The sequence below is a fragment of the Podarcis pityusensis genome, assembly GCF_964106645.2.
Source record: "Podarcis pityusensis genome assembly, chromosome: 4".
Taxonomy (NCBI): Eukaryota; Metazoa; Chordata; class Lepidosauria; order Squamata; family Lacertidae; genus Podarcis; species Podarcis pityusensis.
In genome coordinates this window covers 60,142,558-60,156,339 of record NC_138027.1, presented here as the reverse complement: position 1 = coordinate 60,156,339, position 13,782 = coordinate 60,142,558, and positions in this window count along the sequence as shown.

The following is a 13,782-nucleotide window of genomic DNA, read 5'->3' as shown; positions in this document are numbered from 1 at the left end:
TATCTAACAGACAACTCTTTTTAAAAAGCAGTTTCATCTAGAATGAACGTTTCCCCAGCTTACCACTCTGAGTCCTCTACAATCATTAACTCTAGATTGAGTTTAAGTTCCTTCACTCTGATCCAATCCATTATTGAATCTAGGCCTGTTCAGAGACCCTATATGATAAAAAGGAGAAACAGACATGTCAAAACTATATATACTGCTTCACGTGGCCTGTGCTGCTTACAATGCATTTTCATTTAGTTGTAAGTTGTGGTTCGAGGACCCGATCCCCGCAAAGTGGAATGAATACACAAGGACACGTGTTATAAGGTTAATGGGCAAGAAAAGGCCACAACTTTATTGATTACAGCAAGTGAAAAGGTATTGGGTTAGGCATTGGATTATGTCAGCTGACTCCACCCCCTCAGAGAGGGGTGAGTCTAAAACAAGGGGGGTTTATTCACCAGTAGGTGGAGCCTGTTGATGCTAATCCAACTATAGGCTCTCCCCTGATGTCACCGAGGGTCGTGCCATGGCCTCCCGCCAAGCAGGCATCGGACAGAATACACGACCGCCAGATTCCTTTAACGGAATACCCAAAAATTGAAGGAATAGGCAATGGCCACACCTAGCCCTTCGACACACCACAACACATTATTCCGTGAGTGGGAGGCAGGGGGCAATGCCCCCTGCTAGTGGCGGAGCTCGGCTCCCACCCACAACCACTCCCCTCTCTTCCAGGAGGAGAGTCGTTACTTGAAAATATGGTGACCATCCTGACTACATTTATAAAACAAAAAATAACTTTCTTCTATCAGATATTATTTATTGTATCTCTTAAATGCATGGTGGTTAAAAGAGGATGGAAATGGTGAAGTGACAGTGGTGGGTGTTTAGCCTGCTTTTCCGTATGTGCATAGTGGCTGGTATAAAAGGGTGTGTGGTCTAAATAGAACCATGTTAAAAGACAGCATGTGTCTCTCTTCCAGTACTCCTTTGTTTTGTTTTATCTCAAACATTCCTTTTTATAGTTTTTATGCTCTTAAAGTTTATTGTTTAAAGATTTAAAGTTTATATTTCAGTAGAGGCAGTATCAAAGTTTTAACTGGTAGAACTGGGTTTGCCTCTCTTAAGAGATAAAGACCATGAGAGAAATAACGAGCAGGATGGTTTGTACAACAAAGAAGGAAGAAACCATTGAAGTTGGAAGATAAGTAAAACCAGAAACTTTGGATTGTTAACAATATAAATCTCTTTATATTTCTTGTCAAGTGTTCTTTGAGACTGGTTTATTCTTATGTTACATTGTAATAGAAATACATACACTTTTGCAATTCATAGTATGTATATAACAAAGTTTTGTTCTGGTTTACTTGGCCTAAAATATACACCAATAACTTATCTGTAACTCAGATTTGTTTTAAAAACAATAACAGATGGTGACTGGCTGTTTTCCCTTTATCAACATAAAATGAAAAGTGCTCCCTTATCACCCAATTTGCTGCAGTTAATAGTAAAGCATTTTGCACAGTTGGAAGCATCTGAGATCATAACCACATCCATCTTGAGTTATTTAATTGCACAGAGTATAAAAGTGAGCATTTGCAAAACTTTTTGTGCATCTAATGAAAAGTTAAATGTTGCATTTCAGCTCTGTTGTTAAAGTTCAACAAGTTCAACCTAAGCATTCAGAAGTAAGCACCACTGAGTTTCATGGAGTTTACCCCCATGGAACTATGCATAGGATTACAGTAATGCCACATCAGGGATGTAACTTCGATCCAGCCAGCCAAATTCCAACATGATGCTCATTACACCATCCTTGGGCAGCCCACTATTCTACAACTTTAAGCTGGTCCTAATAAATTGGGTATCATGTTCTGTATTGCTGCTCTTTAGTGGGCAAGGGTGTATGAGCAAATCGATCAACAAAGCTACCCTCGTCATTTTGACTCTTTGTTTTTCAAAGTATTTTCTAGTGCATTTTCAAAACTTTGCAATAAAATACGAGCAACGAAAGCAGCTAACAAATGTTTCTCCGCAAAGAGCAGCCAAACACAAAGCAGGCCTAGGAGAAGGTATATGAAAACTGACCAACATTTTAGTCTAATAAATCTCTCCATATTGCCATGTGTCTGGGGCAACTGTTTTATATGGTCCTCATGCCACATAATATGAAATAAATAGTTGCCAAGTAACATAAAAAGGTAATGGGTTCATTTGACTTTTTGTGATATGGATTCTCATGAAGAGCTCCTGCACTTTAAAATTTACCACTACACTGTTGATGTACTTATAATATTAAAGCAATATAGGCAGAGGAAGTATTAAGCCTTATATAAGGGAATGGCTTGTGGGTTAACTGTGGATTTGCCCAAGCAGTTTAACCACTATGAAAACAAACTAGCCCAACTGAAATACTATTAAGGGCATGTGTAACTCTTCTAGCTGAACTTGGTATATCTTGTTTCTCTGTCCATCTTTTTTTAATTATAATTATCACAGCAACAAATACAGTGATATTTGTGACAAATGAAGCAAGAAGCACAGATTGCTCAGGGATGGCAGTTCATGATCCACAATTGCAAGCATTACTGGTCGTTGTGATTGTGCCATGTGTTGTGGCTGTATACTGCAGAGCTTTTTCTCAGGGCTACTTCCCACGAAAAGGGTAAAAAGTACCAACCATCCAGGAATAGTCTGGAGCATTCACTCAACAAATATTAAATATATTTGTTCATTTCACAGTCCTTCCTTTGAATTTCATGGAAAGAGAATTGAGAACAGTTGGATCAGAGAGATCAAAGTCTGAAAAATTAAATTTGTAAAAGACAAGACTCAGCTGTAACAGAGCAGGCACATTCAAGTGAGACGGTTGACTAGACAAACTGTTGTTAATGATATGGATATTTCAACTCTCCATTGAGTTTTTCCCATGGCATCAAAATCGATTTTGCTAAGTAGAGGAAAGTTGGCGTTTTTTTCCACTCCAGTAAATAAAAATCACTTTGACTTTGGTGCTTTTTATTAAAAGAAATATTTTATCTGAGGTTTCACAGTATTATATTATGAACATAGTGTCTGGAACTGTGGTATATGCATTATGCTAACTGGCAAATTGCAAAAATTAGCTCTTGCATAGTTTCTAAAGATTTTACTGTTGAGTATTGGTTTCTCACTATTCTGAATATGACCATAGCTAAAATCAGGGCTTTTTTTCAGCCAGAACGCACTGGAACTCAGTTCCAGCACCTCTCAGGTGAATGAGGAAGGTGTTCATGGTGTGTTCTGGCACCTCTTTTTCTAGAAAAAGAGCACTGGCTAAAATGCATTGCTTTAGAGCAGGGAAAGGAATGGTTTGCCCTCCTGATACTGTTGGACTCCAACTTCCATCATACCTGACCATGGCCATGCTGGCTGGGCCTGACGACCGTCAGATTCCAACAATATCAGGACTACTGGCATATTATTTATCCTTGCATTTTTAGTGATCAAGGCTGGAGTGACAGCCACTATCCCTTTTTCATGTAATAGGCAATTGACGAATGCATTTAATTTTTGGCTTGAAATAAGAATGCATGTTTCCCAAATAGCACATGAAAAATGTCAGTTATTTACAGGCAGCAGACTGATATCCTTGCAGGTTTCCAATTGCCTCTGTACCTGGAGCCTTACACAGTAAAGCACATTCACATACAGCCACTGGTTAACTATCTGTAATGGAGAGAGAGAGAAATAGGGGTATGCCACTCAGGTCCACTAACACGGATGAGCCAACCCCAGCTTTAACTACGGTATGTTGACCACAGACCCTGAGCTCACTGTGGTGCAGCATATTTCAGGAGCAGGCTGAATGAACTATGAATCCTTGGCATTCCAACAGAAGTAAAGATACAGAAGAATTATAGATGTACTGTATCCCACTTTGTTTTGTAACTTTGCCATTTGCCATTTGCATGCATGATATTTCCCTAGACTGTATATCTTTGAATTTTGTTGGAACAAGAACTCTGGTCCTAGTCCTAGCTAGGAGCCTTCTTTTAGGCAGAAATTACCGTTCTAGTACTGTGATACAAGCTCGGCTTGGGAAATAGAAGATGAACCAAGAACCTCCTGTTTTGAAGTTGGGATTTGGTCTAAGCCACGCATGGCCAAACTTGGCCCTCCAGCTGTTTTGGGACTACAATTCCCATCATCCCTGACCACTGGTCCTGTTAGCTAGGGATGATGGGAGTTGTAGTCCCAAAACAGCTGGAGAGCCAAGTTTGGCCATGCCTGGTCTAAGCTAGCAGTATCAACCACTGTAGGTATCAGTGGGGGAAAACAATAAACCATGGTTAGCAGAGTTGGAAGCTTGAGCCCAGACCTGCTGCTGATTGTTGGTGACTGGGTAGCATTGTAACTACTGCCCCATGTAGTAAGCAAAGCAACATGCATCTATACGTTCAAGAAAGAAATAACTTGATGCATATAGAACTTCTTTGTTTATTGCTATATATCATTGAAATGATGGTTGCCTATTATTGGACACAGAATTCTATATCAAGACCCAAATAACAAGCTTGCTTGCTTGCATAGTGCAATCACTTTTTCTTACTGTTGCGCCCCAAACTCCAAGCAGCGTGAGAGTCCAGGGGTTCCAGGCACTTATCCAGCGTTTGTGTTTCCTTTTGGCAATGAGGCACAGTGGAAACTGTGGTGTCTTTATGATATCTGGTTTATTTACACGTATATACAACCTGCACCTGCAATGGAGGAGTTCACAGCATCAACACCCCAATAGGGTATTGTTTTTCCCATAGCTACCGCCTTGGATTCAGACAGAAAGATTGTGTTCTGCCCGTCCAGCTTGCTGCTTTTACTAGCCCGCAATCTTTTTTCTCTGCCCTAAATTCTGGCTTATGTCCTGCTAGCTATCTAAGAGCTGGAGGAGGGGCCCGACCCATTGTCTGTCTGGGACAGAGTCCCCTCCCTTTTGCTTTCTTAATGGCCCATCGCCTTTCCTTTGTTCCCCATCCTCATGAGGAAGCTAGCCTGGTTTAGATTTTAAAACCATGCTGAATCCAGGGGTTCAAAAGGCTTATTTAAATTCTTACTGGGTCCAGGAATTTAGGGGAGTCTGGCTGGCATCCCTGAACTCATACATATTATTCAAATACTTTTAAGTAGTTAACCATCTAATGTGTGGGGCAGGATCTATTAGCTGCCCAATTTCAGATAGATTAAACTGTTCTTCATCCCTGTTCAGTCTGTTACAGGCCACAGCTCAGGGCAGTGCTGTCTGAATACTAAATATGCACAGTTAGCTTCACCTTCTCTTATCGGTTTCTAACACTTGTGGCCTATAAGTTATACACCATAATTAAACATAACTCCCAAGAGAGAACTTAATCCCTGCTTGTCTATAATAGGACACTGATAATATTATTTTTTTCTTGTAATAATGATTCACACTCTCTAGGGGAGATGCTGTTTTGGTGTGCTAATTGCAAGATTGGAAGATTAAACAGCAATAGGGAGCATGTGAGTAATACAAAATGCAGAACCAAAGCACATTGCAATGGATGCAACCTGCTGCAATTAATTTGTGAGGTTGGGCACTGTGAAATGAGGTGATAAAAACTGCATTGCTGCTGAAAAGAATATAAATATTCTTTCAGTAAACAACAAAGATCTAAATATAATTGACCAGGTACGTTGCAATCCAGTATGGTAATTTATTACCTATAAACACATAAGCAAACATTATTTGGATCAATGTACTCAATACAATGTGACTATCTCAGATCTTCCTTGTCACAAATAGCTATACAGCTCACGCAAATATTTGCACAAAAAATGACAAAAGGGCACAGCACAAAGATAATACAATTAAATATTGTGACATAACGGTATTAATGAAGTTGATCAGAAGACCAAGCTGTACAGATCTCATCTATAAATCAGAATGGAAAATCAAAATAATTATTAAGTTTATCACTGCAAATTGACTAGTAGCCCAGTTCTGTGCCTGTATACTAGGAAATGTTCCTTTGCATTCAGTAGGACTTGGTCCACAGTCAGTGTGCTGGCATTGCAGTGTTGGCTGCTTGGAAAATAGTGGTTTAAAGAACAAACACACAGTTCAGAGCCCAATTGACAAAGTTCAGGAGAGCGTACAGATTGTGTCATCGTACATACTTTGCCTTTTAAAATTATTTCTCAGAAAACAACCATTTATGTACTGTACTGAATGCTGCTGTGCTGTCAGATATCCCACTGCATCTGTGCAGTTGCTTGTAATAATAATAATAATAATAATAATAATAATAATAATAAATTTATTTATATCCCGCCCTCCCCAGCCGAAGCCGGGTTCAGGGCGGCTAACAACAATAAAATAGTACACTTGTAAATAGCTTGCTAGCTCTCAACCAGACTATTTAGGCAGTCAGGCTAATCTATATGCACTTACCTGGGAGTAAGTTCCATAGAATTCAGTAGACATGAACTGAATTGCAGTGTCAGTGAAGTATCATGAAAGGCATCACCAGCTTAGACACAGACTTTCATTTTCAAAGTAGCTTTTGAAACTTGTTGGGTGAATTACAAAACAGTTTGCGAGTGGTGGAGAGGCTGCCGCTCTGTGAAAAGATATGCAAGTCCATAGGGTGTGTCTGATGAGGCATTTCTGCACTGCAACCAAATTTAAATTGTTGCTTTATCATTTTATAGAAGGTATATGGCTATTTAAAGCCAGGATGTAGAAACTGCAGCATTCCAGATGTTCCTGGACTACAGTTCCCATCCTTGCCTGCTAGCCACACTGGCTGGGGCTGATGGAAGTTGGAGTCCAACATGTGGAGCGTCACAGGTTCCCACCCCTGGCTTAAAGACAATATTATAACTCATATCATTATCTCCATATATATATGCAAAAATTGCATACACACTTACTCATTAGTTTAATAAGGAATCACACAAAAAATACCTTGTATGTACACAACTTGTATTCTTGGGACAAAATTGTTTACTTTGTCTGCAGTCTTCCTACTTGTACAACAGCCAAATGCCTATTGACTGCTGCTCTAGCATTTGCAATTGGACTCGAAGAAAATTCCAGTGACAGTTGGTGGCTAAATGCATTTATTTCACTGCTTTATTGATCTTGCAGATCTCGCTTGGAATCTTATATCAGGGGGAAAGTCAGTCCAGAGGTGACCTGCTGGGATAAGTGGTGTGCATCCTTTTTATTTTGAAGCAATTGTGGAGAGGAGGAGGAGGAGGAGGAGGAGGAGGAGGAGGAGGAGGAGGAGAAGAAGAATAGAAACGTCACTTTGATTTAGCAACATGCACTTTGTTGTTGTTGTTTAGTCGTGTCCGACTCTTTGTGACCCCATGGACCGGAGCACGCCAGGCACTCCTGTCTTCCACTGCCTTCCGCAGTTTGGTCAAACTCATGCTGGTAGCTTTGACAACACTGTCCAACCATCTCGTCCTCTGTCGTCCCCTTCTCCTTGTGCCCTCAATCTTTCCCAACATCAGGGTCTTTTCCAGGGAGTCTTCTCTTCTCATGAGGTGGCTGAAGTATTTGAGCCTCAGCTTCGTGATCTGTCCTTCCAGTGAGCACTCAGGGCTGATTTCCTTAAGAATGGAGAGGTTTGATCTTCTTGCAGTCCATGGGACTCTCAAGAGTCTCCTCCAACACCATAATTCAAAAGCATTGACTCTTTGGCGATCAGCCTTCTCTATGCTCCAGCTCTCACTTCCATACATCACTACTGGGAAAACCATAGCTTTAACTATACGGACCTTTGTTGGCAAGGTGATATCTCTGCTTTTTAAGATGCTGTCTAGATTTGTCATTGCTTTTCTCCCAAGAAGCAGGCGTCTTTTAATTTCGTGACTGCTGTCACCATCTGCAGTGATCATGGAGCCCAAGAAAGTAAAATCTCTCACTGCCTCCATTTCTTCCCCTTCTATTTGCCAGGAGGTGATGGGCCCAGTGGCCATGATCTTAGTTTTTTTGATGTTGAGCTTCAGATCATATTTTGCGCTCTCCTCTTTCACCCTCATTAAAAGGTTCTTTAATTCCTCCTCACTGTCTGCCATCAAGGTTGTGTCATCTGCATATCTGAGGTTGTTGATATTTCTTCTGGCAGTCTTAATTCCAGCTTGGGATTCATCCAGCCCAGCCTTTTGCATGATGAATTCTGCATATAAGTTTAAAAAGCAGGGAGACAATATACAGCCTTGTCATACTCCTTTCCCAATTTTTAACCAATCAGTTGTTACATATCCAGTTCTAACTGTAGCTCCTTGTCCCACATAGAAATTTCTCAGGAGACAGATGAGGTGATCAGGCACTCCCATTTCTTTAAGAACTTGCCATAGTTTGCTGTGGTCGACACAGTCAAAGGCTTTTGCATAGTCAATGAAGCAGAAGTAGATGTCTTTCTGGAACTCTCTAGCTTTCTCCATAATCCAGTGCATGTTTGCAATTTGTATTAAGATGGGAGATGTGCATATTTTTAAATCATTAGGCAATGCTATTCCAACACAAGTCACCTTATCATCAATTTTGTGCCACAACAAATATCATAGCTGGTGAATCAGCAGCCTTTGGGTCTGATGTGGCAAACCAGTCCCCCAACTTAATTCTCCTGTAGCAGTACCACCACTGGAAAGCGCCCTCTCTGCTATAGCATTATAGCAGGTTTGGAATGATAGGGAGCGAAACTGTTCCCTCTTCATAGTTTTAACCAAACTACTTAACTTGCAGATTTATGAGTTTGCTCAAACTCTAACCCTTTTGCTGAATCTAGAGGGGATTGGGAGTCGGCCTCTGTCCCAAACCTATAACAATACAAAGCTGCCTCCTGCCAAGTTAATCTGTTCAGCATTGCCTACAAACTAATGGACAGCAGCTCTTCAGAAAGAAGTGTTGTCTCCCCCAGTCCTACCCAGAGAGTCAAGAGATCAAAGCTGGGGCACTTTCGAGACTTCCGGGTTGGCGCCATCGCCGAATGGCGGACTCCCTCCGAGCTCCGGAGGGAGCCTGCTCGGCAGGGGCTGGGTCCTACCGCACCGGCGATGCGGGGACCCTTAAAAACCACGGCCACGGAGGCCGTGGACATGGAGACTCGGCTGGCACCGCTAGCGCCCTCCCGACTCGTGAAGGAGCCTTTTTAAAGGCTACGGATCGGGTGCCGGGGAGAAGCGTGGTGCTTTGAGTCCTCTGCTATCCCTGCCGAGCGCAGCCGCATGCCATCCGGTGGAGAGCGCTGACTTCTTCCATTGATAATTCGGACTTCTTAACAACAACCCGTGAGTAATTTGGAAACCGGGTTCAAAAGGAGAAAAAAAAGAATTTTTTTTTCGGATTGGACACGAGCGGGGGGGATCCAAAAAGGAAGTCAGTCCCCCCCCCCTACTGTAAACCTTCCAAAACAAGGACGGGGAAACCAAGGTCCAAAAAGATGCGTATTGCTGATTAAAACTAAGAATTCCACGATGGGGAACTATAAGAACTGTGCTGGAGGAAGAATTGAGGGAGAAGAAACGTACCCCCCCCCCCTGGGAACCGGGGTGATTGAAGAGAGAGCCTGGTGAAAAGAGTCGGAGATTTTGACAGCTGTCAAAGTAGCTGTCAAAGTCGGAAAGCAGAGAGGATTTTATTATGAGAACTTTGATGGTTAAATTTGTTACAATTTGCTATAACTTGTTAAAACTTGGATACAAAATGGCGAAAACATGGATAACATTCGGACTTTTGGACTAGAGAAAACAAAGTTACAACAATCCCCCTAGAGGAGTTTTGGGACATTACAAAGATGGTCGTAAGTGGAAAAATACCATTGGAATTTTACAGGACTGGTTATCTTCTGGGAAAGCTGCAAAACGGAAATAATATTTTGTCTACAGGGTGTTCAGCTAAAGGAGACAATAGAATTTTCTATTGAAGAAAGGAAGGGACTGAACGCAAGTTTTCGTTCCTGAATAATAATAATCCCTGCAGAGTTACTAAGCTTCTGAATTAGAACGTTTCAGCAGCGGAACAAGAGGAAACTGGACTACAACTTGGAAAGAACAATGGGGGGAGTTTTATTAAAGATTTGAAGTTAAATGTTTTAAAAAATAATTACAAAAAGAAAAAGCCAGCAAGGAATTGGGGGAAATAGGTGATTTATGGACTTTAAGAATTCCAGGCAGATAAAATGGTTTGATGGTCAGGGGGAAATTAAACCGGGGACAGGGGGGGGGAGAACTAAAATCCAAAGGCTTGTCAACTTTTTTTTTCTGAATGAGCTTTTTTTCATCTATTATATTTTTTATTTCTTATTTCTTATATTTCTATTGTGTGGGGTGTCTTTATCATTAAAAAAAAGGGAAATTGTGGAATGAAAATGGGGTGGGCCCTGGGGAGAGAACTTTTGTCTTTTATTAAGGGTATTGATGAGGAGTGCATAAATTTTAAATTCGAATAATGGTCTAAACAAATTAAGTTTCAATTAGAACTGAGAGCTTGTGGAGCCAACAATATGAAAGGGGAATATGGTAGGGGTGGGGGAAGGGGGGAGTCCCGGAAAGTGGATGTATGAAAATAAGGCTTTGAATGTACTTTAATCTTTACTTTCTGTATTTTTGAAAATCTTAATAAATATCATTTAAAAAAAAAAAAAACAAAGCTGGGGCATTTTCTCCTCTGCTGCAAACAGAAGAGGCTTTCAGACTGGTTTCTTGAGCATTTACTCAACAAATGTTTGCAAGTTTGTTTGCAAGGAGGCTAAACAATGATGTATCAAAACAAGCGTGATCTCATCATTTTCCTTATCACTGATAGTCCTATTTTTTGGAGAACCAGGTTTGTAGCACGATAACTCCAAGCCAGCTTTAATTGTGCAACCTGAACTTACCAGTGTGTGATTAAATCCCACCTGACTTACAGTAACTGTCTGGAAGCACCAGAAATACCAGTCCTTTCACACAGCTCCCCCAGGCTGTTAACTTTGGCCAGCTCAGCTCACTTTTAGTCACAGCGCCATGCAATGAAACTGTTGCATGAGCTGCCACTGTGAAAAATCAGGGCAGAAATCATTCTTTATAGATTTCTGGGACTCAAGGCTATATTTTAAAAAGTGTTTGTGTACATATATTGAACTAATAATTGAATTAATTTCATTAAAATTGAACAATTTTGTTTTTGAAACAAGCCACATAGCTTGATTCATAAAGCAGCTGAAGCAAGCTGAACTGAACTTAAATCTAACCTAACTCTAAATTACTGGTGCTGCCCTTGGAGTGAGGTCAAATATAGGTCAACATATATACCTGATAAGGCATGTAGGCTCCTGTACAAGGTAACAGGGATCAGAGGAAGAAATGCAATTTGCTCCAGAGCCAAATGCCAATCAGACCTCAGTGCATGTTCTTTCTGTCGCATGTAGGGTAGAAAGAATACAAGAGTTCTGAATGTATGTATGTTTAATGAGTTCAGTTGGGCAAATGATTCTATGTACAATTTTATGCACACTTACTTACATGGAAGTTAACCCTTTGAACCATAGGAATTACTCCTGAGCAAACATGTGTAGGATTCGACTGTACATCTTTCTTACTGTGTGAATTTAAGTGCAAATAATGTCCTCCTTGAACCTCTACATTGTCAATCTACATATTTGTTTAATTGCAATTGATGACTAGCCTGAAATAAATCAGGTCAGGTTAATAGGTATCAGGTAGCCCTGGAAACTGGGCTTGTAATGACAACTGTAGCACAGACATCAACAGGGTAAATATGCAATATACAGCGCCTAGCCAACGTGGCTGAACCTTGTTTAAGAGGTATTATCTGTAAGCAAGATAAAACAGCACGCAACCCCCAACCCCCATTTAGTTTGCTAAGGAAGATATTTACCTGATAAGCTATTTTTGCAATGTTGTAATATGCCTGCAAGTGGTGACATGCTCAATCTCTTAAATTAATGCAGGCATTGCAATTGACTGTAATTTGTTTACAGGCAGGATCCTACCTAGGGGTTGATAAGGTTGGTTCCCAACAAGGACGGAGGCACAGGGGGCTCAAAATTGAACCTCTCCACCATGGCTCAGAGTGCAATGGCCGATGAAAAGCAAACTTTTGAGTTTCTGGTGCATGGTCTCTCCTGGCTTTGGAGGTACAGATACCTTGCCAAGGGAGCCTAGGTATGCCTCTGCTTACAGAATAAAGTTGTTAGGCAGATAAAGTACCCAAAAGTAAAGGTGCTTCACTCCTTCCTGTTGACCAAGTTTTTAAGAAGGTGTACACTTTATATTATAGATTAGTGATGCATTACTGTATCCACCTGCCTGGAAGGAAGCCCTGTTGAACTCAATCTGACTTTCTTTTGGGTAAACAGCTACAGGATTGCACTATAATATTGCTGCCTCTTGGGCTACATACATATTAGCGGCTTAAAGGCAGCAAGGTTGTTCACACACACACACACACACACACACACTTATACACTGCATTTTAAGGTGCATTTTTACGCCGCTGTACACACGAGAAAGTGATGGGGATGCTTTCACTCAATGCACGTTGCCTGGCTTGTTTCCCCCACAGCTGCAACTCTGCTCCTCAAACTCCTATGCAATAAAGCCATAATCTGTGCAGGTGCAACGAGTACCTGAAATGTTCACATTTTTCAAATCAGATAGAAGCTGGTTTGAATTTTGTGTGTGTGGATGTGTGATTAACTCCAATGGTTTGCAGTGCCATCAAAACTTCTTATAACAAAGCTTCTTATACCAGTAATTCACATTAATAACAGAAACATATCCCATGCCCGTGTTATACCCAGTCTAACTGTAACTAAAAGGAAAATTACCAAACGTTTTTAAGCCAGGTCAGCATTAATTTATGACAAAATAGAAGCCAGTTTGGGATCTAATACCAGTGAATGGCCAATAACGATTGTAATTTCCTTAAGAAACTGTGCCCAGAAAGTGTGAGCAAACCCACCATGGGTGCCAATATGGAAGCAGATATAGACTGCAGATAATGTCATGTGTACTCAACATCAAACACCTACAGCGGGGCTGCACTGGAGCTGGACTAAATAGCAATGTGTACATAGGTTTGTACTTGATAAAACCAAACTGGTACATATGTGCAAAAAACGTAACAGCAAAGTTTAATTCTGCTTTTCATAGTTTCTGCTGCAATATTATGGGGAATTTTGACAAGATCTCACTTGCTGCTCTGGTGCTGGAACTGAAGAGACACATTTAATGGACCAGAAAAGGGAAGGTGTTGAAATATCTAATTTATTTCAAAAACAAAAGCTAGATGTTAAAGCAATCTGTGTGTGAAGCATTAAAGAGTCTATTAAGCCCCTCACAGTCCATTTCCCACGACAGCTATAGACCCTTTGAAGTTAACAAACATAACTTCAATAGATCCACCAAGTAAAACTTGGTTGAGTTCCACCCATAATGTTTTCCTGGTATGTGACAAACAATAAATGTTTTTGTGTGCTTAAGGATACATTGTCGATCGTATATTTATTGTTCATTTACTGGGGGCGGGGCCCACAATCATTAACTGTCCACTAATCAATACGCAGCGGGCTATTTTTCTCACGACAAATAAGGTCGAAGGAAACCTTCAAATCTGGTAGAGGTTTTCTGCACAGCCTCCTTGCTTTTCCGAAGTCTGGTGTCCGTGCACCATGGGGCAGTAGAGAAAAAACTGCAACGGGCCCATAGCAAGAAAAGTTTGGGTGAGGATGCCTCAAGTGGGTGATGAATATTCGTAGCTATGGACGTTCCCGCGGG